This window comes from Microcebus murinus, chromosome 6 (genome assembly GCF_040939455.1).
Source record: "Microcebus murinus isolate Inina chromosome 6, M.murinus_Inina_mat1.0, whole genome shotgun sequence".
NCBI lineage: Eukaryota > Metazoa > Chordata > Mammalia > Primates > Cheirogaleidae > Microcebus > Microcebus murinus.
Genome location: NC_134109.1, coordinates 112,930,420 through 112,956,832, shown reverse-complemented (window position 1 = coordinate 112,956,832; position 26,413 = coordinate 112,930,420). Strand labels below are relative to the sequence as shown.

Genomic DNA, 26,413 nt, shown 5'->3' with positions numbered 1-26,413 from the left:
GGGTTCCCAGGAGGATCAGGCTGAAGCTGGGACTTGGCCTCAAAGTGTCCCCTCGCATGGCCACCCCCTTCCCCTTCCTGCTCCTCTACTCCTGGTGCCCCTCCATCCAGGGGCCAGACCTTAAAGAGTCACCCGCAAGAGAATCCTGGTCCCAAAGGAGCCTTCTGGGGGACCCGTGCTGAGAGAGGTTGTGGGCATGGCCCGCTGGGGCTCTGCCCGACCCAGGGCTGAGAGATGCAACCTCCCAGCTCTGGGTCCCTGCAGGAAGTGTTGGCAAGCACAGGGCCAGTCCTCCAAAGTCCCAGGTGCAGGGAGCCCAGGCCAAGCAGCCTGTGGAAGAAGCCACATGCTGTGCCACCCCGGGGAACACGACTGCAGGCCAGGGCCCTTCCCACCTCCTCCTCCTCCTCCTCCTCCTCCTGCTCCTCCTCCTCCTCCTCCTCCTCCCACCCCGCCCCCGCCCCCACATGGCACAGGGCCCAGAGACACCTCAGACACTTGCTACCCAAAGTGCAAAGGGCATCAGTTCCTCCTCCAAACCCCCCCCCCAGCCCAGCAGACCGCGTTGTCCAGCCAGCCCCCGGGCCTCCCTGGGGTGCCCAGCACAAAAGTGCAGACACCCACCGGACCCTCACCCCCGGGCCTCCCTGGGGTGCCCAGCACAAAAGTGCAGACACCCACCGGACCCGAAAACTCAATCTCAGTTTTCGGATGTTTTTGCCACTCTAAGGACCCACAGGCCAGCTGGGCCTTCTGGCAGGACAGAGAGCCCCGGAATCCGACATGGAGAGCTGGGTGTACGTCCCCATGAGGAGGCGGTCCCCACCTCCGCGGCTATCCCCTTGCGGGGAGCGGCAGCCGCGGGGCCTCAGAGAAGACACCAGGCTGGGCCCCCACGGCACAGCGGGAGCACGTCCCCCGCAGGCCACTTAGCCACGGCGGCCAGCCGGCGGACGGTTGGGTTGCGCGAGACGCTGCGGCCGCCCTGCTACCGGGTTCCTGGGAGGGCGTCCTGGAACCAGCGTCCACACCAAGCCCTTGGAAGGCCCAGGCGACGGAGGAGCCCCGTCAGGCAGGGGCCGAGGACGGTGACGGCCCGGGCGGGGAGGAGCGTGTCAGGCAGGGGCAGAGGACGGTGACAGGTGACAGGCCGGGCGGGAAGGAGTCAGTCAGGCAGGGGCCGTGGAGGAGACGGGCTGGGTAAGGGTTAGGGTTAGAGTCAGGGCACAAGTCACAATCGCAAAGACCTGGAAGGGACCCGAGTGCCCATCGACCCACGAGTGGGTAAATAAAATGTGGCGCGTGGACACCACGGAGTGCTATTCGGCTATGAGGAGCAGCGGTGAGGGGGCACCTCTCGTGGTTCTCCTGGCCAGAGCTGGAACCCGTTCCAGTAAGCCAAGTATCCCAAGAATGGACACACGAGCACCACGTGCTCGCGCTCACCAGCAAATGGGTACGAACCGATGGACACCTAAGTGGACACAGAGGAATCACCTTCTTCGGGTGGGTGTCGGGCGGGTGGGGGGAGGGGATGGGCATACACATCCATTAGGAATGGGGTGGGTGCGCACCGACTGGGGGATGGGCGCACTTGAAGCTCTGACCCGAGGGGGGAGGCTGGGAGAGGGCAACGCACCCGACCTTAACATTGGTGCCCCCACAATATGCTGGAACAACATGAGAGGTAAATGAATAAGAACACGGGGGGGGGGAGGGGGGCACGGGCAACACATGTCACCTTAATACTTGGACTCCCATCATCTGCTTGAAAAGAGAGAGAAAGGAAAATGCAATAATAGAGATAAGAGACACTTTTTAAAAATAATGAATCCGGCCGGGCGCTGTGGCTCACGCCTGTAATCCTAGCTCTTGGGAGGCCGAGGCGGGCGGATTGCTCAAGGTCAGGAGTTCAAAACCAGCCTGAGCAAGAGCGAGACCCCGTCTCTACTATAAATAGAAAGAAATTAATTGGCCAACTGATATATATATAAAAAATTAGCGGGGCATGGTGGCGCATGCCTGCAGTCCCAGCTACCCGGGAGGCTGAGGCAGAAGGATCACTCGAGCCCAGGAGTTTGAAGTTGCTGTGAGCTAGGCTGACGCCACGGCACTCACTCTAGCCTGGGCAACAAACCGAGACTCTGTCTCAAAAAAAAAAAAAAAAAATGAATCCGAAGAGAAAAGTAAAAGGAGGCCTGTGGAGCAGGTCTGGGTGTGACTCCGGATCCCCCAACATCAGGTGCCACCACCAAAGATTCCTACGTGTAGCCCATAGAACCCCAAAAGCAACGGGACGAGTTCTGGTCACATACTCCCTCAAAATGACATCCTGGCCTTCTTCTGGAACTCCCTCCCCTCTCAGACTCTCAAGGTTTCCTCCAGCGTGTCGGTTCCCACAGAGCAGACCTTTGGTCTGAGACCTGACAGTCCAGAAGCCACGCATGCTGTCGCGTGGCGGCGGTGTCGCGGCTCGGGACAAGAGGAGGCCCCACGGTGCGGGCTGGGGCGCCAGGCACCGCGGCGGGCGCTGAGGGTGGGGGTCACCCCCACCCCGGGCCGCCCCCGCACTCCCAGAAACGCGACAGAACCCGCGGCAAAAAAAAAAAAAAAAAAGAAGAAGAAGCCTAGGGCACCCGGTATTCCCGGGCGGTCTCCCATCCAAGTTCTAACCAGGCCCGACCCTGCTTAGCTTCCGAGACCAGACGGGATCGGGCGCGTTCGGGGTGGTGTGGCCGTGGACGGCGGAGGGCGCCCCTGCCCCGCTCAAGAAGCCGAGCCTCTCTGCGCTTCCCCGCCGCCTCCTCCCGCCCCAGGCCCCGCGCCGGGCCGGGCCGGGCCTGTTGAGTTCGCCGGCCGGGTCCGGCGGGCTCCGAGGGACGGGGGTGACAGGCGGGGCGGGCAGGGAGCGGCGGGCCGGGGTTGGGGGCTGTCTCTCTATACACACACACTCACACTCACTCACTCACTCACTCACACTCACACAAGATGCGCCTCCACGGCTGGACCCGCCAAGGTGGAGACCTTCCAGCCCCCCTCCTCTCCTCGCCTGGCCTCCTTCACCTCCCCGCCCCCCACCCCCAGCGCGCCGCGGCCGCTGACTGCGCACGGGCGGGCGGGGCGCTCGCCCTTTGACCCCAGCCAGGGGCCGCCCTCCCCCACAACCCCTTTCAGCTGCGCCCCCCACCCTGTGGCCCGGCGGCCGCCTATTCCCCCGGGCCAGGGCTGGGGCACAGCGCATGGGGGAGGGGAGCGAGTGTATGGGGCGTCTCTCTCTCTCCGGATGTGTCCCATGGGTGGGGTGGGGTGGCGTGGTTTGTGGGGCGCTGAAGAAATCAGTCCCCTCCATCTCCTCCCTCTGGAAAACACCCAAGCCCTTGGAGAACTGCCGGCACCGCTTCGTGGGGGCCGGGACCCTCCTCTGTGTCCTCCTGTGGCCCAGTCCAAGGGGCCTGGGCCTGGCCGGGGCTGCATTGGACCCCAACCACCCTGGCGTGTGGACTCGCTAGAAATCGGCGATTAGATATTGGATTCCAGCGTCATTGAGGTCATTTCACTAATGAGTGCACCGCAAAGAGTTTCCTAATCCATCTGTGAGGGTGGCAACCGAAAGAGAATTTGAAAGCTGACAGAATAGGCGAGGGAAGGCATAGGAGATTTCCACACCCAGTAAGGAAGCCTTTCCCGAAATGGAAGAAAGAAACGAGCAAACAGAGACACCGGTCGCCCGCCCGGAGGAGAGTCTGCCCCCGAGAGAAAGTACCCTGACCAGGTTCTCCCGTGGGTGGGTGGCGAGCTAGCGGCGTTCAGAAGAGCGAGGCCCGCAGTCTGTGCGGAAGACACCTGCACTCGGGTGTGTGTGGCGGCGCAATTCACAAGCAGCTCCAGATGTTAATCCAAGGAGAAGCCAGGGAGTTCCCAACGCCCCGGGTGTCCTCAGCCCACGACTGGCTGCTGTGGGAATGCGAAGCCCGGCTCCTTGTCTCAGAGCGGGGCAACCAGGAGGTGTGATGTCCACCCCGGGGTTCCCAGGAGGATCAGGCTGAAGCTGGGACTTGGCCTCAAAGTGTCCCCTCGCATGGCCACCCCCTTCCCCTTCCTGCTCCTCTACTCCTGGTGCCCCTCCATCCAGGGGCCAGACCTTAAAGAGTCACCCGCAAGAGAATCCTGGTCCCAAAGGAGCCTTCTGGGGGACCCGTGCTGAGAGAGGTTGTGGGCATGGCCCGCTGGGGCTCTGCCCGACCCAGGGCTGAGAGATGCAACCTCCCAGCTCTGGGTCCCTGCAGGAAGTGTTGGCAAGCACAGGGCCAGTCCTCCAAAGTCCCAGGTGCAGGGAGCCCAGGCCAAGCAGCCTGTGGAAGAAGCCACATGCTGTGCCACCCCGGGGAACACGACTGCAGGCCAGGGCCCTTCCCACCTCCTCCTCCTCCTCCTCCTCCTCCTGCTCCTCCTCCTCCTCCTCCTCCTCCCACCCCGCCCCCGCCCCCACATGGCACAGGGCCCAGAGACACCTCAGACACTTGCTACCCAAAGTGCAAAGGGCATCAGTTCCTCCTCCAAACCCCCCCCCCAGCCCAGCAGACCGCGTTGTCCAGCCAGCCCCCGGGCCTCCCTGGGGTGCCCAGCACAAAAGTGCAGACACCCACCGGACCCTCACCCCCGGGCCTCCCTGGGGTGCCCAGCACAAAAGTGCAGACACCCACCGGACCCGAAAACTCAATCTCAGTTTTCGGATGTTTTTGCCACTCTAAGGACCCACAGGCCAGCTGGGCCTTCTGGCAGGACAGAGAGCCCCGGAATCCGACATGGAGAGCTGGGTGTACGTCCCCATGAGGAGGCGGTCCCCACCTCCGCGGCTATCCCCTTGCGGGGAGCGGCAGCCGCGGGGCCTCAGAGAAGACACCAGGCTGGGCCCCCACGGCACAGCGGGAGCACGTCCCCCGCAGGCCACTTAGCCACGGCGGCCAGCCGGCGGACGGTTGGGTTGCGCGAGACGCTGCGGCCGCCCTGCTACCGGGTTCCTGGGAGGGCGTCCTGGAACCAGCGTCCACACCAAGCCCTTGGAAGGCCCAGGCGACGGAGGAGCCCCGTCAGGCAGGGGCCGAGGACGGTGACGGCCCGGGCGGGGAGGAGCGTGTCAGGCAGGGGCAGAGGACGGTGACAGGTGACAGGCCGGGCGGGAAGGAGTCAGTCAGGCAGGGGCCGTGGAGGAGACGGGCTGGGTAAGGGTTAGGGTTAGAGTCAGGGCACAAGTCACAATCGCAAAGACCTGGAAGGGACCCGAGTGCCCATCGACCCACGAGTGGGTAAATAAAATGTGGCGCGTGGACACCACGGAGTGCTATTCGGCTATGAGGAGCAGCGGTGAGGGGGCACCTCTCGTGGTTCTCCTGGCCAGAGCTGGAACCCGTTCCAGTAAGCCAAGTATCCCAAGAATGGACACACGAGCACCACGTGCTCGCGCTCACCAGCAAATGGGTACGAACCGATGGACACCTAAGTGGACACAGAGGAATCACCTTCTTCGGGTGGGTGTCGGGCGGGTGGGGGGAGGGGATGGGCATACACATCCATTAGGAATGGGGTGGGTGCGCACCGACTGGGGGATGGGCGCACTTGAAGCTCTGACCCGAGGGGGGAGGCTGGGAGAGGGCAACGCACCCGACCTTAACATTGGTGCCCCCACAATATGCTGGAACAACATGAGAGGTAAATGAATAAGAACACGGGGGGGGGGAGGGGGGCACGGGCAACACATGTCACCTTAATACTTGGACTCCCATCATCTGCTTGAAAAGAGAGAGAAAGGAAAATGCAATAATAGAGATAAGAGACACTTTTTAAAAATAATGAATCCGGCCGGGCGCTGTGGCTCACGCCTGTAATCCTAGCTCTTGGGAGGCCGAGGCGGGCGGATTGCTCAAGGTCAGGAGTTCAAAACCAGCCTGAGCAAGAGCGAGACCCCGTCTCTACTATAAATAGAAAGAAATTAATTGGCCAACTGATATATATATAAAAAATTAGCGGGGCATGGTGGCGCATGCCTGCAGTCCCAGCTACCCGGGAGGCTGAGGCAGAAGGATCACTCGAGCCCAGGAGTTTGAAGTTGCTGTGAGCTAGGCTGACGCCACGGCACTCACTCTAGCCTGGGCAACAAACCGAGACTCTGTCTCAAAAAAAAAAAAAAAAAATGAATCCGAAGAGAAAAGTAAAAGGAGGCCTGTGGAGCAGGTCTGGGTGTGACTCCGGATCCCCCAACATCAGGTGCCACCACCAAAGATTCCTACGTGTAGCCCATAGAACCCCAAAAGCAACGGGACGAGTTCTGGTCACATACTCCCTCAAAATGACATCCTGGCCTTCTTCTGGAACTCCCTCCCCTCTCAGACTCTCAAGGTTTCCTCCAGCGTGTCGGTTCCCACAGAGCAGACCTTTGGTCTGAGACCTGACAGTCCAGAAGCCACGCATGCTGTCGCGTGGCGGCGGTGTCGCGGCTCGGGACAAGAGGAGGCCCCACGGTGCGGGCTGGGGCGCCAGGCACCGCGGCGGGCGCTGAGGGTGGGGGTCACCCCCACCCCGGGCCGCCCCCGCACTCCCAGAAACGCGACAGAACCCGCGGCAAAAAAAAAAAAAAAAAAGAAGAAGAAGCCTAGGGCACCCGGTATTCCCGGGCGGTCTCCCATCCAAGTTCTAACCAGGCCCGACCCTGCTTAGCTTCCGAGACCAGACGGGATCGGGCGCGTTCGGGGTGGTGTGGCCGTGGACGGCGGAGGGCGCCCCTGCCCCGCTCAAGAAGCCGAGCCTCTCTGCGCTTCCCCGCCGCCTCCTCCCGCCCCAGGCCCCGCGCCGGGCCGGGCCGGGCCTGTTGAGTTCGCCGGCCGGGTCCGGCGGGCTCCGAGGGACGGGGGTGACAGGCGGGGCGGGCAGGGAGCGGCGGGCCGGGGTTGGGGGCTGTCTCTCTATACACACACACTCACACTCACTCACTCACTCACTCACACTCACACAAGATGCGCCTCCACGGCTGGACCCGCCAAGGTGGAGACCTTCCAGCCCCCCTCCTCTCCTCGCCTGGCCTCCTTCACCTCCCCGCCCCCCACCCCCAGCGCGCCGCGGCCGCTGACTGCGCACGGGCGGGCGGGGCGCTCGCCCTTTGACCCCAGCCAGGGGCCGCCCTCCCCCACAACCCCTTTCAGCTGCGCCCCCCACCCTGTGGCCCGGCGGCCGCCTATTCCCCCGGGCCAGGGCTGGGGCACAGCGCATGGGGGAGGGGAGCGAGTGTATGGGGCGTCTCTCTCTCTCCGGATGTGTCCCATGGGTGGGGTGGGGTGGCGTGGTTTGTGGGGCGCTGAAGAAATCAGTCCCCTCCATCTCCTCCCTCTGGAAAACACCCAAGCCCTTGGAGAACTGCCGGCACCGCTTCGTGGGGGCCGGGACCCTCCTCTGTGTCCTCCTGTGGCCCAGTCCAAGGGGCCTGGGCCTGGCCGGGGCTGCATTGGACCCCAACCACCCTGGCGTGTGGACTCGCTAGAAATCGGCGATTAGATATTGGATTCCAGCGTCATTGAGGTCATTTCACTAATGAGTGCACCGCAAAGAGTTTCCTAATCCATCTGTGAGGGTGGCAACCGAAAGAGAATTTGAAAGCTGACAGAATAGGCGAGGGAAGGCATAGGAGATTTCCACACCCAGTAAGGAAGCCTTTCCCGAAATGGAAGAAAGAAACGAGCAAACAGAGACACCGGTCGCCCGCCCGGAGGAGAGTCTGCCCCCGAGAGAAAGTACCCTGACCAGGTTCTCCCGTGGGTGGGTGGCGAGCTAGCGGCGTTCAGAAGAGCGAGGCCCGCAGTCTGTGCGGAAGACACCTGCACTCGGGTGTGTGTGGCGGCGCAATTCACAAGCAGCTCCAGATGTTAATCCAAGGAGAAGCCAGGGAGTTCCCAACGCCCCGGGTGTCCTCAGCCCACGACTGGCTGCTGTGGGAATGCGAAGCCCGGCTCCTTGTCTCAGAGCGGGGCAACCAGGAGGTGTGATGTCCACCCCGGGGTTCCCAGGAGGATCAGGCTGAAGCTGGGACTTGGCCTCAAAGTGTCCCCTCGCATGGCCACCCCCTTCCCCTTCCTGCTCCTCTACTCCTGGTGCCCCTCCATCCAGGGGCCAGACCTTAAAGAGTCACCCGCAAGAGAATCCTGGTCCCAAAGGAGCCTTCTGGGGGACCCGTGCTGAGAGAGGTTGTGGGCATGGCCCGCTGGGGCTCTGCCCGACCCAGGGCTGAGAGATGCAACCTCCCAGCTCTGGGTCCCTGCAGGAAGTGTTGGCAAGCACAGGGCCAGTCCTCCAAAGTCCCAGGTGCAGGGAGCCCAGGCCAAGCAGCCTGTGGAAGAAGCCACATGCTGTGCCACCCCGGGGAACACGACTGCAGGCCAGGGCCCTTCCCACCTCCTCCTCCTCCTCCTCCTCCTCCTGCTCCTCCTCCTCCTCCTCCTCCTCCCACCCCGCCCCCGCCCCCACATGGCACAGGGCCCAGAGACACCTCAGACACTTGCTACCCAAAGTGCAAAGGGCATCAGTTCCTCCTCCAAACCCCCCCCCCAGCCCAGCAGACCGCGTTGTCCAGCCAGCCCCCGGGCCTCCCTGGGGTGCCCAGCACAAAAGTGCAGACACCCACCGGACCCTCACCCCCGGGCCTCCCTGGGGTGCCCAGCACAAAAGTGCAGACACCCACCGGACCCGAAAACTCAATCTCAGTTTTCGGATGTTTTTGCCACTCTAAGGACCCACAGGCCAGCTGGGCCTTCTGGCAGGACAGAGAGCCCCGGAATCCGACATGGAGAGCTGGGTGTACGTCCCCATGAGGAGGCGGTCCCCACCTCCGCGGCTATCCCCTTGCGGGGAGCGGCAGCCGCGGGGCCTCAGAGAAGACACCAGGCTGGGCCCCCACGGCACAGCGGGAGCACGTCCCCCGCAGGCCACTTAGCCACGGCGGCCAGCCGGCGGACGGTTGGGTTGCGCGAGACGCTGCGGCCGCCCTGCTACCGGGTTCCTGGGAGGGCGTCCTGGAACCAGCGTCCACACCAAGCCCTTGGAAGGCCCAGGCGACGGAGGAGCCCCGTCAGGCAGGGGCCGAGGACGGTGACGGCCCGGGCGGGGAGGAGCGTGTCAGGCAGGGGCAGAGGACGGTGACAGGTGACAGGCCGGGCGGGAAGGAGTCAGTCAGGCAGGGGCCGTGGAGGAGACGGGCTGGGTAAGGGTTAGGGTTAGAGTCAGGGCACAAGTCACAATCGCAAAGACCTGGAAGGGACCCGAGTGCCCATCGACCCACGAGTGGGTAAATAAAATGTGGCGCGTGGACACCACGGAGTGCTATTCGGCTATGAGGAGCAGCGGTGAGGGGGCACCTCTCGTGGTTCTCCTGGCCAGAGCTGGAACCCGTTCCAGTAAGCCAAGTATCCCAAGAATGGACACACGAGCACCACGTGCTCGCGCTCACCAGCAAATGGGTACGAACCGATGGACACCTAAGTGGACACAGAGGAATCACCTTCTTCGGGTGGGTGTCGGGCGGGTGGGGGGAGGGGATGGGCATACACATCCATTAGGAATGGGGTGGGTGCGCACCGACTGGGGGATGGGCGCACTTGAAGCTCTGACCCGAGGGGGGAGGCTGGGAGAGGGCAACGCACCCGACCTTAACATTGGTGCCCCCACAATATGCTGGAACAACATGAGAGGTAAATGAATAAGAACACGGGGGGGGGGAGGGGGGCACGGGCAACACATGTCACCTTAATACTTGGACTCCCATCATCTGCTTGAAAAGAGAGAGAAAGGAAAATGCAATAATAGAGATAAGAGACACTTTTTAAAAATAATGAATCCGGCCGGGCGCTGTGGCTCACGCCTGTAATCCTAGCTCTTGGGAGGCCGAGGCGGGCGGATTGCTCAAGGTCAGGAGTTCAAAACCAGCCTGAGCAAGAGCGAGACCCCGTCTCTACTATAAATAGAAAGAAATTAATTGGCCAACTGATATATATATAAAAAATTAGCGGGGCATGGTGGCGCATGCCTGCAGTCCCAGCTACCCGGGAGGCTGAGGCAGAAGGATCACTCGAGCCCAGGAGTTTGAAGTTGCTGTGAGCTAGGCTGACGCCACGGCACTCACTCTAGCCTGGGCAACAAACCGAGACTCTGTCTCAAAAAAAAAAAAAAAAAATGAATCCGAAGAGAAAAGTAAAAGGAGGCCTGTGGAGCAGGTCTGGGTGTGACTCCGGATCCCCCAACATCAGGTGCCACCACCAAAGATTCCTACGTGTAGCCCATAGAACCCCAAAAGCAACGGGACGAGTTCTGGTCACATACTCCCTCAAAATGACATCCTGGCCTTCTTCTGGAACTCCCTCCCCTCTCAGACTCTCAAGGTTTCCTCCAGCGTGTCGGTTCCCACAGAGCAGACCTTTGGTCTGAGACCTGACAGTCCAGAAGCCACGCATGCTGTCGCGTGGCGGCGGTGTCGCGGCTCGGGACAAGAGGAGGCCCCACGGTGCGGGCTGGGGCGCCAGGCACCGCGGCGGGCGCTGAGGGTGGGGGTCACCCCCACCCCGGGCCGCCCCCGCACTCCCAGAAACGCGACAGAACCCGCGGCAAAAAAAAAAAAAAAAAAGAAGAAGAAGCCTAGGGCACCCGGTATTCCCGGGCGGTCTCCCATCCAAGTTCTAACCAGGCCCGACCCTGCTTAGCTTCCGAGACCAGACGGGATCGGGCGCGTTCGGGGTGGTGTGGCCGTGGACGGCGGAGGGCGCCCCTGCCCCGCTCAAGAAGCCGAGCCTCTCTGCGCTTCCCCGCCGCCTCCTCCCGCCCCAGGCCCCGCGCCGGGCCGGGCCGGGCCTGTTGAGTTCGCCGGCCGGGTCCGGCGGGCTCCGAGGGACGGGGGTGACAGGCGGGGCGGGCAGGGAGCGGCGGGCCGGGGTTGGGGGCTGTCTCTCTATACACACACACTCACACTCACTCACTCACTCACTCACACTCACACAAGATGCGCCTCCACGGCTGGACCCGCCAAGGTGGAGACCTTCCAGCCCCCCTCCTCTCCTCGCCTGGCCTCCTTCACCTCCCCGCCCCCCACCCCCAGCGCGCCGCGGCCGCTGACTGCGCACGGGCGGGCGGGGCGCTCGCCCTTTGACCCCAGCCAGGGGCCGCCCTCCCCCACAACCCCTTTCAGCTGCGCCCCCCACCCTGTGGCCCGGCGGCCGCCTATTCCCCCGGGCCAGGGCTGGGGCACAGCGCATGGGGGAGGGGAGCGAGTGTATGGGGCGTCTCTCTCTCTCCGGATGTGTCCCATGGGTGGGGTGGGGTGGCGTGGTTTGTGGGGCGCTGAAGAAATCAGTCCCCTCCATCTCCTCCCTCTGGAAAACACCCAAGCCCTTGGAGAACTGCCGGCACCGCTTCGTGGGGGCCGGGACCCTCCTCTGTGTCCTCCTGTGGCCCAGTCCAAGGGGCCTGGGCCTGGCCGGGGCTGCATTGGACCCCAACCACCCTGGCGTGTGGACTCGCTAGAAATCGGCGATTAGATATTGGATTCCAGCGTCATTGAGGTCATTTCACTAATGAGTGCACCGCAAAGAGTTTCCTAATCCATCTGTGAGGGTGGCAACCGAAAGAGAATTTGAAAGCTGACAGAATAGGCGAGGGAAGGCATAGGAGATTTCCACACCCAGTAAGGAAGCCTTTCCCGAAATGGAAGAAAGAAACGAGCAAACAGAGACACCGGTCGCCCGCCCGGAGGAGAGTCTGCCCCCGAGAGAAAGTACCCTGACCAGGTTCTCCCGTGGGTGGGTGGCGAGCTAGCGGCGTTCAGAAGAGCGAGGCCCGCAGTCTGTGCGGAAGACACCTGCACTCGGGTGTGTGTGGCGGCGCAATTCACAAGCAGCTCCAGATGTTAATCCAAGGAGAAGCCAGGGAGTTCCCAACGCCCCGGGTGTCCTCAGCCCACGACTGGCTGCTGTGGGAATGCGAAGCCCGGCTCCTTGTCTCAGAGCGGGGCAACCAGGAGGTGTGATGTCCACCCCGGGGTTCCCAGGAGGATCAGGCTGAAGCTGGGACTTGGCCTCAAAGTGTCCCCTCGCATGGCCACCCCCTTCCCCTTCCTGCTCCTCTACTCCTGGTGCCCCTCCATCCAGGGGCCAGACCTTAAAGAGTCACCCGCAAGAGAATCCTGGTCCCAAAGGAGCCTTCTGGGGGACCCGTGCTGAGAGAGGTTGTGGGCATGGCCCGCTGGGGCTCTGCCCGACCCAGGGCTGAGAGATGCAACCTCCCAGCTCTGGGTCCCTGCAGGAAGTGTTGGCAAGCACAGGGCCAGTCCTCCAAAGTCCCAGGTGCAGGGAGCCCAGGCCAAGCAGCCTGTGGAAGAAGCCACATGCTGTGCCACCCCGGGGAACACGACTGCAGGCCAGGGCCCTTCCCACCTCCTCCTCCTCCTCCTCCTCCTCCTGCTCCTCCTCCTCCTCCTCCTCCTCCCACCCCGCCCCCGCCCCCACATGGCACAGGGCCCAGAGACACCTCAGACACTTGCTACCCAAAGTGCAAAGGGCATCAGTTCCTCCTCCAAACCCCCCCCCCAGCCCAGCAGACCGCGTTGTCCAGCCAGCCCCCGGGCCTCCCTGGGGTGCCCAGCACAAAAGTGCAGACACCCACCGGACCCTCACCCCCGGGCCTCCCTGGGGTGCCCAGCACAAAAGTGCAGACACCCACCGGACCCGAAAACTCAATCTCAGTTTTCGGATGTTTTTGCCACTCTAAGGACCCACAGGCCAGCTGGGCCTTCTGGCAGGACAGAGAGCCCCGGAATCCGACATGGAGAGCTGGGTGTACGTCCCCATGAGGAGGCGGTCCCCACCTCCGCGGCTATCCCCTTGCGGGGAGCGGCAGCCGCGGGGCCTCAGAGAAGACACCAGGCTGGGCCCCCACGGCACAGCGGGAGCACGTCCCCCGCAGGCCACTTAGCCACGGCGGCCAGCCGGCGGACGGTTGGGTTGCGCGAGACGCTGCGGCCGCCCTGCTACCGGGTTCCTGGGAGGGCGTCCTGGAACCAGCGTCCACACCAAGCCCTTGGAAGGCCCAGGCGACGGAGGAGCCCCGTCAGGCAGGGGCCGAGGACGGTGACGGCCCGGGCGGGGAGGAGCGTGTCAGGCAGGGGCAGAGGACGGTGACAGGTGACAGGCCGGGCGGGAAGGAGTCAGTCAGGCAGGGGCCGTGGAGGAGACGGGCTGGGTAAGGGTTAGGGTTAGAGTCAGGGCACAAGTCACAATCGCAAAGACCTGGAAGCCACCCGAGTGCCCATCGACCCACGAGTGGGTAAATAAAATGTGGCGCGTGGACACCACGGAGTGCTATTCGGCTATGAGGAGCAGCGGTGAGGGGGCACCTCTCGTGGTTCTCCTGGCCAGAGCTGGAACCCGTTCCAGTAAGCCAAGTATCCCAAGAATGGACACACGAGCACCACGTGCTCGCGCTCACCAGCAAATGGGTACGAACCGATGGACACCTAAGTGGACACAGAGGAATCACCTTCTTCGGGTGGGTGTCGGGCGGGTGGGGGGAGGGGATGGGCATACACATCCATTAGGAATGGGGTGGGTGCGCACCGACTGGGGGATGGGCGCACTTGAAGCTCTGACCCGAGGGGGGAGGCTGGGAGAGGGCAACGCACCCGACCTTAACATTGGTGCCCCCACAATATGCTGGAACAACATGAGAGGTAAATGAATAAGAACACGGGGGGGGGAGGGGGGCACGGGCAACACATGTCACCTTAATACTTGGACTCCCATCATCTGCTTGAAAAGAGAGAGAAAGGAAAATGCAATAATAGAGATAAGAGACACTTTTTAAAAATAATGAATCCGGCCGGGCGCTGTGGCTCACGCCTGTAATCCTAGCTCTTGGGAGGCCGAGGCGGGCGGATTGCTCAAGGTCAGGAGTTCAAAACCAGCCTGAGCAAGAGCGAGACCCCGTCTCTACTATAAATAGAAAGAAATTAATTGGCCAACTGATATATATATAAAAAATTAGCGGGGCATGGTGGCGCATGCCTGCAGTCCCAGCTACCCGGGAGGCTGAGGCAGAAGGATCACTCGAGCCCAGGAGTTTGAAGTTGCTGTGAGCTAGGCTGACGCCACGGCACTCACTCTAGCCTGGGCAACAAACCGAGACTCTGTCTCAAAAAAAAAAAAAAAAAATGAATCCGAAGAGAAAAGTAAAAGGAGGCCTGTGGAGCAGGTCTGGGTGTGACTCCGGATCCCCCAACATCAGGTGCCACCACCAAAGATTCCTACGTGTAGCCCATAGAACCCCAAAAGCAACGGGACGAGTTCTGGTCACATACTCCCTCAAAATGACATCCTGGCCTTCTTCTGGAACTCCCTCCCCTCTCAGACTCTCAAGGTTTCCTCCAGCGTGTCGGTTCCCACAGAGCAGACCTTTGGTCTGAGACCTGACAGTCCAGAAGCCACGCATGCTGTCGCGTGGCGGCGGTGTCGCGGCTCGGGACAAGAGGAGGCCCCACGGTGCGGGCTGGGGCGCCAGGCACCGCGGCGGGCGCTGAGGGTGGGGGTCACCCCCACCCCGGGCCGCCCCCGCACTCCCAGAAACGCGACAGAACCCGCGGCAAAAAAAAAAAAAAAAAAGAAGAAGAAGCCTAGGGCACCCGGTATTCCCGGGCGGTCTCCCATCCAAGTTCTAACCAGGCCCGACCCTGCTTAGCTTCCGAGACCAGACGGGATCGGGCGCGTTCGGGGTGGTGTGGCCGTGGACGGCGGAGGGCGCCCCTGCCCCGCTCAAGAAGCCGAGCCTCTCTGCGCTTCCCCGCCGCCTCCTCCCGCCCCAGGCCCCGCGCCGGGCCGGGCCGGGCCTGTTGAGTTCGCCGGCCGGGTCCGGCGGGCTCCGAGGGACGGGGGTGACAGGCGGGCCGGGCAGGGAGCGGCGGGCCGGGGTTGGGGGCTGTCTCTCTATACACACACACTCACACTCACTCACTCACTCACTCACACTCACACAAGATGCGCCTCCACGGCTGGACCCGCCAAGGTGGAGACCTTCCAGCCCCCCTCCTCTCCTCGCCTGGCCTCCTTCACCTCCCCGCCCCCCACCCCCAGCGCGCCGCGGCCGCTGACTGCGCACGGGCGGGCGGGGCGCTCGCCCTTTGACCCCAGCCAGGGGCCGCCCTCCCCCACAACCCCTTTCAGCTGCGCCCCCCACCCTGTGGCCCGGCGGCCGCCTATTCCCCCGGGCCAGGGCTGGGGCACAGCGCATGGGGGAGGGGAGCGAGTGTATGGGGCGTCTCTCTCTCTCCGGATGTGTCCCATGGGTGGGGTGGGGTGGCGTGGTTTGTGGGGCGCTGAAGAAATCAGTCCCCTCCATCTCCTCCCTCTGGAAAACACCCAAGCCCTTGGAGAACTGCCGGCACCGCTTCGTGGGGGCCGGGACCCTCCTCTGTGTCCTCCTGTGGCCCAGTCCAAGGGGCCTGGGCCTGGCCGGGGCTGCATTGGACCCCAACCACCCTGGCGTGTGGACTCGCTAGAAATCGGCGATTAGATATTGGATTCCAGCGTCATTGAGGTCATTTCACTAATGAGTGCACCGCAAAGAGTTTCCTAATCCATCTGTGAGGGTGGCAACCGAAAGAGAATTTGAAAGCTGACAGAATAGGCGAGGGAAGGCATAGGAGATTTCCACACCCAGTAAGGAAGCCTTTCCCGAAATGGAAGAAAGAAACGAGCAAACAGAGACACCGGTCGCCCGCCCGGAGGAGAGTCTGCCCCCGAGAGAAAGTACCCTGACCAGGTTCTCCCGTGGGTGGGTGGCGAGCTAGCGGCGTTCAGAAGAGCGAGGCCCGCAGTCTGTGCGGAAGACACCTGCACTCGGGTGTGTGTGGCGGCGCAATTCACAAGCAGCTCCAGATGTTAATCCAAGGAGAAGCCAGGGAGTTCCCAACGCCCCGGGTGTCCTCAGCCCACGACTGGCTGCTGTGGGAATGCGAAGCCCGGCTCCTTGTCTCAGAGCGGGGCAACCAGGAGGTGTGATGTCCACCCCGGGGTTCCCAGGAGGATCAGGCTGAAGCTGGGACTTGGCCTCAAAGTGTCCCCTCGCATGGCCACCCCCTTCCCCTTCCTGCTCCTCTACTCCTGGTGCCCCTCCATCCAGGGGCCAGACCTTAAAGAGTCACCCGCAAGAGAATCCTGGTCCCAAAGGAGCCTTCTGGGGGACCCGTGCTGAGAGAGGTTGTGGGCATGGCCCGCTGGGGCTCTGCCCGACCCAGGGCTGAGAGATGCAACCTCCCAGCTCTGGGTCCCTGCAGGAAGTGTTGGCAAGCACAGGGCCAGTCCTCCAAAGTCCCAGGTGCAGGGAGCCCAGGCCAAGCAGCCTGTGGAAGAAGCCACATGCTGTGCCACCCCGGGGAACACGACTGCAGGCCAGGGCCCTTCCCACCTCCTCCTCCTCCTCCTCCTCCTCCTGCTCCTCCTCCTCCTCCTCCTCCTCCCACCCCGCCCCCGCCCCCACATGGCACAGGGCCCAGAGACACCTCAGACACTTGCTACCCAAAGTGCAAAGGGCATCAGTTCCTCCTCCAAACCCCCCCCCCAGCCCAGCAGACCGCGTTGTCCAGCCAGCCCCCGGGCCTCCCTGGGGTGCCCAGCACAAAAGTGCAGACACCCACCGGACCCTCACCCCCGGGCCTCCCTGGGGTGCCCAGCACAAAAGTGCAGACACCCACCGGACCCGAAAACTCAATCTCAGTTTTCGGATGTTTTTGCCACTCTAAGGACCCACAGGCCAGCTGGGCCTTCTGGCAGGACAGAGAGCCCCGGAATCCGACATGGAGAGCTGGGTGTACGTCCCCATGAGGAGGCGGTCCCCACCTCCGCGGCTATCCCCTTGCGGGGAGCGGCAGCCGCGGGGCCTCAGAGAAGACACCAGGCTGGGCCCCCACGGCACAGCGGGAGCACGTCCCCCGCAGGCCACTTAGCCACGGCGGCCAGCCGGCGGACGGTTGGGTTGCGCGAGACGCTGCGGCCGCCCTGCTACCGGGTTCCTGGGAGGGCGTCCTGGAACCAGCGTCCACACCAAGCCCTTGGAAGGCCCAGGCGACGGAGGAGCCCCGTCAGGCAGGGGCCGAGGACGGTGACGGCCCGGGCGGGGAGGAGCGTGTCAGGCAGGGGCAGAGGACGGTGACAGGTGACAGGCCGGGCGGGAAAGAGTCAGTCAGGCAGGGGCCGTGGAGGAGACGGGCTGGGTAAGGGTTAGGGTTAGAGTCAGGGCACAAGTCACAATCGCAAAGACCTGGAAGCCACCCGAGTGCCCATCGACCCACGAGTGGGTAAATAAAATGTGGCGCGTGGACACCACGGAGTGCTATTCGGCTATGAGGAGCAGCGGTGAGGGGGCACCTCTCGTGGTTCTCCTGGCCAGAGCTGGAACCCGTTCCAGTAAGCCAAGTATCCCAAGAATGGACACACGAGCACCACGTGCTCGCGCTCACCAGCAAATGGGTACGAACCGATGGACACCTAAGTGGACACAGAGGAATCACCTTCTTCGGGTGGGTGTCGGGCGGGTGGGGGGAGGGGATGGGCATACACATCCATTAGGAATGGGGTGGGTGCGCACCGACTGGGGGATGGGCGCACTTGAAGCTCTGACCCGAGGGGGGAGGCTGGGAGAGGGCAACGCACCCGACCTTAACATTGGTGCCCCCACAATATGCTGGAACAACATGAGAGGTAAATGAATAAGAACACGGGGGGGGAGGGGGGCACGGGCAACACATGTCACCTTAATACTTGGACTCCCATCATCTGCTTGAAAAGAGAGAGAAAGGAAAATGCAATAATAGAGATAAGAGACACTTTTTAAAAATAATGAATCCGGCCGGGCGCTGTGGCTCACGCCTGTAATCCTAGCTCTTGGGAGGCCGAGGCGGGCGGATTGCTCAAGGTCAGGAGTTCAAAACCAGCCTGAGCAAGAGCGAGACCCCGTCTCTACTATAAATAGAAAGAAATTAATTGGCCAACTGATATATATATAAAAAATTAGCGGGGCATGGTGGCGCATGCCTGCAGTCCCAGCTACCCGGGAGGCTGAGGCAGAAGGATCACTCGAGCCCAGGAGTTTGAAGTTGCTGTGAGCTAGGCTGACGCCACGGCACTCACTCTAGCCTGGGCAACAAACCGAGACTCTGTCTCAAAAAAAAAAAAAAAAAATGAATCCGAAGAGAAAAGTAAAAGGAGGCCTGTGGAGCAGGTCTGGGTGTGACTCCGGATCCCCCAACATCAGGTGCCACCACCAAAGATTCCTACGTGTAGCCCATAGAACCCCAAAAGCAACGGGACGAGTTCTGGTCACATACTCCCTCAAAATGACATCCTGGCCTTCTTCTGGAACTCCCTCCCCTCTCAGACTCTCAAGGTTTCCTCCAGCGTGTCGGTTCCCACAGAGCAGACCTTTGGTCTGAGACCTGACAGTCCAGAAGCCACGCATGCTGTCGCGTGGCGGCGGTGTCGCGGCTCGGGACAAGAGGAGGCCCCACGGTGCGGGCTGGGGCGCCAGGCACCGCGGCGGGCGCTGAGGGTGGGGGTCACCCCCACCCCGGGCCGCCCCCGCACTCCCAGAAACGCGACAGAACCCGCGGCAAAAAAAAAAAAAAAAAAGAAGAAGAAGCCTAGGGCACCCGGTATTCCCGGGCGGTCTCCCATCCAAGTTCTAACCAGGCCCGACCCTGCTTAGCTTCCGAGACCAGACGGGATCGGGCGCGTTCGGGGTGGTGTGGCCGTGGACGGCGGAGGGCGCCCCTGCCCCGCTCAAGAAGCCGAGCCTCTCTGCGCTTCCCCGCCGCCTCCTCCCGCCCCAGGCCCCGCGCCGGGCCGGGCCGGGCCTGTTGAGTTCGCCGGCCGGGTCCGGCGGGCTCCGAGGGACGGGGGTGACAGGCGGGCCGGGCAGGGAGCGGCGGGCCGGGGTTGGGGGCTGTCTCTCTATACACACACACTCACACTCACTCACTCACTCACTCACACTCACACAAGATGCGCCTCCACGGCTGGACCCGCCAAGGTGGAGACCTTCCAGCCCCCCTCCTCTCCTCGCCTGGCCTCCTTCACCTCCCCGCCCCCCACCCCCAGCGCGCCGCGGCCGCTGACTGCGCACGGGCGGGCGGGGCGCTCGCCCTTTGACCCCAGCCAGGGGCCGCCCTCCCCCACAACCCCTTTCAGCTGCGCCCCCCACCCTGTGGCCCGGCGGCCGCCTATTCCCCCGGGCCAGGGCTGGGGCACAGCGCATGGGGGAGGGGAGCGAGTGTATGGGGCGTCTCTCTCTCTCCGGATGTGTCCCATGGGTGGGGTGGGGTGGCGTGGTTTGTGGGGCGCTGAAGAAATCAGTCCCCTCCATCTCCTCCCTCTGGAAAACACCCAAGCCCTTGGAGAACTGCCGGCACCGCTTCGTGGGGGCCGGGACCCTCCTCTGTGTCCTCCTGTGGCCCAGTCCAAGGGGCCTGGGCCTGGCCGGGGCTGCATTGGACCCCAACCACCCTGGCGTGTGGACTCGCTAGAAATCGGCGATTAGATATTGGATTCCAGCGTCATTGAGGTCATTTCACTAATGAGTGCACCGCAAAGAGTTTCCTAATCCATCTGTGAGGGTGGCAACCGAAAGAGAATTTGAAAGCTGACAGAATAGGCGAGGGAAGGCATAGGAGATTTCCACACCCAGTAAGGAAGCCTTTCCCGAAATGGAAGAAAGAAACGAGCAAACAGAGACACCGGTCGCCCGCCCGGAGGAGAGTCTGCCCCCGAGAGAAAGTACCCTGACCAGGTTCTCCCGTGGGTGGGTGGCGAGCTAGCGGCGTTCAGAAGAGCGAGGCCCGCAGTCTGTGCGGAAGACACCTGCACTCGGGTGTGTGTGGCGGCGCAATTCACAAGCAGCTCCAGATGTTAATCCAAGGAGAAGCCAGGGAGTTCCCAACGCCCCGGGTGTCCTCAGCCCACGACTGGCTGCTGTGGGAATGCGAAGCCCGGCTCCTTGTCTCAGAGCGGGGCAACCAGGAGGTGTGATGTCCACCCCGGGGTTCCCAGGAGGATCAGGCTGAAGCTGGGACTTGGCCTCAAAGTGTCCCCTCGCATGGCCACCCCCTTCCCCTTCCTGCTCCTCTACTCCTGGTGCCCCTCCATCCAGGGGCCAGACCTTAAAGAGTCACCCGCAAGAGAATCCTGGTCCCAAAGGAGCCTTCTGGGGGACCCGTGCTGAGAGAGGTTGTGGGCATGGCCCGCTGGGGCTCTGCCCGACCCAGGGCTGAGAGATGCAACCTCCCAGCTCTGGGTCCCTGCAGGAAGTGTTGGCAAGCACAGGGCCAGTCCTCCAAAGTCCCAGGTGCAGGGAGCCCAGGCCAAGCAGCCTGTGGAAGAAGCCACATGCTGTGCCACCCCGGGGAACACGACTGCAGGCCAGGGCCCTTCCCACCTCCTCCTCCTCCTCCTCCTCCTCCTGCTCCTCCTCCTCCTCCTCCTCCTCCCACCCCGCCCCCGCCCCCACATGGCACAGGGCCCAGAGACACCTCAGACACTTGCTACCCAAAGTGCAAAGGGCATCAGTTCCTCCTCCAAACCCCCCCCCCAGCCCAGCAGACCGCGTTGTCCAGCCAGCCCCCGGGCCTCCCTGGGGTGCCCAGCACAAAAGTGCAGACACCCACCGGACCCTCACCCCCGGGCCTCCCTGGGGTGCCCAGCACAAATGTGCAGACACCCACCGGACCCGAAAACTCAATCTCAGTTTTCGGATGTTTTTGCCACTCTAAGGACCCACAGGCCAGCTGGGCCTTCTGGCAGGACAGAGAGCCCCGGAATCCGACATGGAGAGCTGGGTGTACGTCCCCATGAGGAGGCGGTCCCCACCTCCGCGGCTATCCCCTTGCGGGGAGCGGCAGCCGGGGGGGCCTCAGAGAAGACACCAGGCTGGGCCCCCACGGCACAGCGGGAGCACGTCCCCCGCAGGCCACTTAGCCACGGCGGCCAGCCGGCGGACGGTTGGGTTGCGCGAGACGCTGCGGCCGCCCTGCTACCGGGTTCCTGGGAGGGCGTCCTGGAACCAGCGTCCACACCAAGCCCTTGGAAGGCCCAGGCGACGGAGGAGCCCCGTCAGGCAGGGGCCGAGGACGGTGACGGCCCGGGCGGGGAGGAGCGTGTCAGGCAGGGGCAGAGGACGGTGACAGGTGACAGGCCGGGCGGGAAGGAGTCAGTCAGGCAGGGGCCGTGGAGGAGACGGGCTGGGTAAGGGTTAGGGTTAGAGTCAGGGCACAAGTCACAATCGCAAAGACCTGGAAGCCACCCGAGTGCCCATCGACCCACGAGTGGGTAAATAAAATGTGGCGCGTGGACACCACGGAGTGCTATTCGGCTATGAGGAGCAGCGGTGAGGGGGCACCTCTCGTGGTTCTCCTGGCCAGAGCTGGAACCCGTTCCAGTAAGCCAAGTATCCCAAGAATGGACACACGAGCACCACGTGCTCGCGCTCACCAGCAAATGGGTACGAACCGATGGACACCTAAGTGGACACAGAGGAATCACCTTCTTCGGGTGGGTGTCGGGCGGGTGGGGGGAGGGGATGGGCATACACATCCATTAGGAATGGGGTGGGTGCGCACCGACTGGGGGATGGGCGCACTTGAAGCTCTGACCCGAGGGGGGAGGCTGGGAGAGGGCAACGCACCCGACCTTAACATTGGTGCCCCCACAATATGCTGGAACAACATGAGAGGTAAATGAATAAGAACACGGGGGGGGGAGGGGGGCACGGGCAACACATGTCACCTTAATACTTGGACTCCCATCATCTGCTTGAAAAGAGAGAGAAAGGAAAATGCAATAATAGAGATAAGAGACACTTTTTAAAAATAATGAATCCGGCCGGGCGCTGTGGCTCACGCCTGTAATCCTAGCTCTTGGGAGGCCGAGGCGGGCGGATTGCTCAAGGTCAGGAGTTCAAAACCAGCCTGAGCAAGAGCGAGACCCCGTCTCTACTATAAATAGAAAGAAATTAATTGGCCAACTGATATATATATAAAAAATTAGCGGGGCATGGTGGCGCATGCCTGCAGTCCCAGCTACCCGGGAGGCTGAGGCAGAAGGATCACTCGAGCCCAGGAGTTTGAAGTTGCTGTGAGCTAGGCTGACGCCACGGCACTCACTCTAGCCTGGGCAACAAACCGAGACTCTGTCTCAAAAAAAAAAAAAAAAATGAATCCGAAGAGAAAAGTAAAAGGAGGCCTGTGGAGCAGGTCTGGGTGTGACTCCGGATCCCCCAACATCAGGTGCCACCACCAAAGATTCCTACGTGTAGCCCATAGAACCCCAAAAGCAACGGGACGAGTTCTGGTCACATACTCCCTCAAAATGACATCCTGGCCTTCTTCTGGAACTCCCTCCCCTCTCAGACTCTCAAGGTTTCCTCCAGCGTGTCGGTTCCCACAGAGCAGACCTTTGGTCTGAGACCTGACAGTCCAGAAGCCACGCATGCTGTCGCGTGGCGGCGGTGTCGCGGCTCGGGACAAGAGGAGGCCCCACGGTGCGGGCTGGGGCGCCAGGCACCGCGGCGGGCGCTGAGGGTGGGGGTCACCCCCACCCCGGGCCGCCCCCGCACTCCCAGAAACGCGACAGAACCCGCGGCAAAAAAAAAAAAAAAAAAGAAGAAGAAGCCTAGGGCACCCGGTATTCCCGGGCGGTCTCCCATCCAAGTTCTAACCAGGCCCGACCCTGCTTAGCTTCCGAGACCAGACGGGATCGGGCGCGTTCGGGGTGGTGTGGCCGTGGACGGCGGAGGGCGCCCCTGCCCCGCTCAAGAAGCCGAGCCTCTCTGCGCTTCCCCGCCGCCTCCTCCCGCCCCAGGCCCCGCGCCGGGCCGGGCCGGGCCTGTTGAGTTCGCCGGCCGGGTCCGGCGGGCTCCGAGGGACGGGGGTGACAGGCGGGGCGGGCAGGGAGCGGCGGGCCGGGGTTGGGGGCTGTCTCTCTATACACACACACTCACACTCACTCACTCACTCACTCACACTCACACAAGATGCGCCTCCACGGCTGGACCCGCCAAGGTGGAGACCTTCCAGCCCCCCTCCTCTCCTCGCCTGGCCTCCTTCACCTCCCCGCCCCCCACCCCCAGCGCGCCGCGGCCGCTGACTGCGCACGGGCGGGCGGGGCGCTCGCCCTTTGACCCCAGCCAGGGGCCGCCCTCCCCCACAACCCCTTTCAGCTGCGCCCCCCACCCTGTGGCCCGGCGGCCGCCTATTCCCCCGGGCCAGGGCTGGGGCACAGCGCATGGGGGAGGGGAGCGAGTGTATGGGGCGTCTCTCTCTCTCCGGATGTGTCCCATGGGTGGGGTGGGGTGGCGTGGTTTGTGGGGCGCTGAAGAAATCAGTCCCCTCCATCTCCTCCCTCTGGAAAACACCCAAGCCCTTGGAGAACTGCCGGCACCGCTTCGTGGGGGCCGGGACCCTCCTCTGTGTCCTCCTGTGGCCCAGTCCAAGGGGCCTGGGCCTGGCCGGGGCTGCATTGGACCCCAACCACCCTGGCGTGTGGACTCGCTAGAAATCGGCGATTAGATATTGGATTCCAGCGTCATTGAGGTCATTTCACTAATGAGTGCACCGCAAAGAGTTTCCTAATCCATCTGTGAGGGTGGCAACCGAAAGAGAATTTGAAAGCTGACAGAATAGGCGAGGGAAGGCATAGGAGATTTCCACACCCAGTAAGGAAGCCTTTCCCGAAATGGAAGAAAGAAACGAGCAAACAGAGACACCGGTCGCCCGCCCGGAGGAGAGTCTGCCCCCGAGAGAAAGTACCCTGACCAGGTTCTCCCGTGGGTGGGTGGCGAGCTAGCGGCGTTCAGAAGAGCGAGGCCCGCAGTCTGTGCGGAAGACACCTGCACTCGGGTGTGTGTGGCGGCGCAATTCACAAGCAGCTCCAGATGTTAATCCAAGGAGAAGCCAGGGAGTTCCCAACGCCCCGGGTGTCCTCAGCCCACGACTGGCTGCTGTGGGAATGCGAAGCCCGGCTCCTTGTCTCAGAGCGGGGCAACCAGGAGGTGTGATGTCCACCCCGGGGTTCCCAGGAGGATCAGGCTGAAGCTGGGACTTGGCCTCAAAGTGTCCCCTCGCATGGCCACCCCCTTCCCCTTCCTGCTCCTCTACTCCTGGTGCCCCTCCATCCAGGGGCCAGACCTTAAAGAGTCACCCGCAAGAGAATCCTGGTCCCAAAGGAGCCTTCTGGGGGACCCGTGCTGAGAGAGGTTGTGGGCATGGCCCGCTGGGGCTCTGCCCGACCCAGGGCTGAGAGATGCAACCTCCCAGCTCTGGGTCCCTGCAGGAAGTGTTGGCAAGCACAGGGCCAGTCCTCCAAAGTCCCAGGTGCAGGGAGCCCAGGCCAAGCAGCCTGTGGAAGAAGCCACATGCTGTGCCACCCCGGGGAACACGACTGCAGGCCAGGGCCCTTCCCACCTCCTCCTCCTCCTCCTCCTCCTGCTCCTCCTCCTCCTCCTCCTCCTCCCACCCCGCCCCCGCCCCCACATGGCACAGGGCCCAGAGACACCTCAGACACTTGCTACCCAAAGTGCAAAGGGCATCAGTTGCTCCTCCAAACCCCCCCCCAGCCCAGCAGACCGCGTTGTCCAGCCAGCCCCCGGGCCTCCCTGGGGTGCCCAGCACAAAAGTGCAGACACCCACCGGACCCTCACCCCCGGGCCTCCCTGGGGTGCCCAGCACAAAAGTGCAGACACCCACCGGACCCGAAAACTCAATCTCAGTTTTCGGATGTTTTTGCCACTCTAAGGACCCACAGGCCAGCTGGGCCTTCTGGCAGGACAGAGAGCCCCGGAATCCGACATGGAGAGCTGGGTGTACGTCCCCATGAGGAGGCGGTCCCCACCTCCGCGGCTATCCCCTTGCGGGGAGCGGCAGCCGCGGGGCCTCAGAGAAGACACCAGGCTGGGCCCCCACGGCACAGCGGGAGCACGTCCCCCGCAGGCCACTTAGCCACGGCGGCCAGCCGGCGGACGGTTGGGTTGCGCGAGACGCTGCGGCCGCCCTGCTACCGGGTTCCTGGGAGGGCGTCCTGGAACCAGCGTCCACACCAAGCCCTTGGAAGGCCCAGGCGACGGAGGAGCCCCGTCAGGCAGGGGCCGAGGACGGTGACGGCCCGGGCGGGGAGGAGCGTGTCAGGCAGGGGCAGAGGACGGTGACAGGTGACAGGCCGGGTGGGAAGGAGTCAGTCAGGCAGGGGCCGTGGAGGAGACGGGCTGGGTAAGGGTTAGGGTTAGAGTCAGGGCACAAGTCACAATCGCAAAGACCTGGAAGCCACCCGAGTGCCCATCGACCCACGAGTGGGTAAATAAAATGTGGCGCGTGGACACCACGGAGTGCTATTCGGCTATGAGGAGCAGCGGTGAGGGGGCACCTCTCGTGGTTCTCCTGGCCAGAGCTGGAACCCGTTCCAGTAAGCCAAGTATCCCAAGAATGGACACACGAGCACCACGTGCTCGCGCTCATCAGCAAATGGGTACGAACCGATGGACACCTAAGTGGACACAGAGGAATCACCTTCTTCGGGTGGGTGTCGGGCGGGTGGGGGGAGGGGATGGGCATACACATCCATTAGGAATGGGGTGGGTGCGCACCGACTGGGGGATGGGCGCACTTGAAGCTCTGACCCGAGGGGGGAGGCTGGGAGAGGGCAACGCACCCGACCTTAACATTGGTGCCCCCACAATATGCTGGAACAACATGAGAGGTAAATGAATAAGAACACGGGGGGGGGAGGGGGGCACGGGCAACACATGTCACCTTAATACTTGGACTCCCATCATCTGCTTGAAAAGAGAGAGAAAGGAAAATGCAATAATAGAGATAAGAGACACTTTTTAAAAATAATGAATCCGGCTGGGCGCTGTGGCTCACGCCTGTAATCCTAGCTCTTGGGAGGCCGAGGCGGGCGGATTGCTCAAGGTCAGGAGTTCAAAACCAGCCTGAGCAAGAGCGAGACCCCGTCTCTACTATAAATAGAAAGAAATTAATTGGCCAACTGATATATATATAAAAAATTAGCGGGGCATGGTGGCGCATGCCTGCAGTCCCAGCTACCCGGGAGGCTGAGGCAGAAGGATCACTCGAGCCCAGGAGTTTGAAGTTGCTGTGAGCTAGGCTGACGCCACGGCACTCACTCTAGCCTGGGCAACAAACCGAGACTCTGTCTCAAAAAAAAAACAAAAAAAAAATGAATCCGAAGAGAAAAGTAAAAGGAGGCCTGTGGAGCAGGTCTGGGTGTGACTCCGGATCCCCCAACATCAGGTGCCACCACCAAAGATTCCTACGTGTAGCCCATAGAACCCCAAA

General features: G+C 62.7%; 6 pseudogenes; all 6 read right to left on the bottom strand.

The window, feature by feature from the left end:
• Positions 1-2,624: 2,624 nt before the first annotated feature.
• LOC142871552 (uncharacterized) lies at positions 2,625-2,743 on the bottom strand (annotated as a pseudogene).
• A 3,903-nt stretch (positions 2,744-6,646) lies between these two features.
• On the bottom strand, positions 6,647-6,765 carry LOC142871550 (uncharacterized; annotated as a pseudogene).
• Positions 6,766-10,668: 3,903 nt separating this feature from the next.
• Positions 10,669-10,787, bottom strand: LOC142871549 (uncharacterized; annotated as a pseudogene).
• A 3,902-nt stretch (positions 10,788-14,689) lies between these two features.
• LOC142871548 (uncharacterized) lies at positions 14,690-14,808 on the bottom strand (annotated as a pseudogene).
• Positions 14,809-18,709: 3,901 nt separating this feature from the next.
• Positions 18,710-18,828, bottom strand: LOC142871547 (uncharacterized; annotated as a pseudogene).
• Positions 18,829-22,730: 3,902 nt separating this feature from the next.
• Positions 22,731-22,849, bottom strand: LOC142871546 (uncharacterized; annotated as a pseudogene).
• Positions 22,850-26,413: the final 3,564 nt, after the last annotated feature.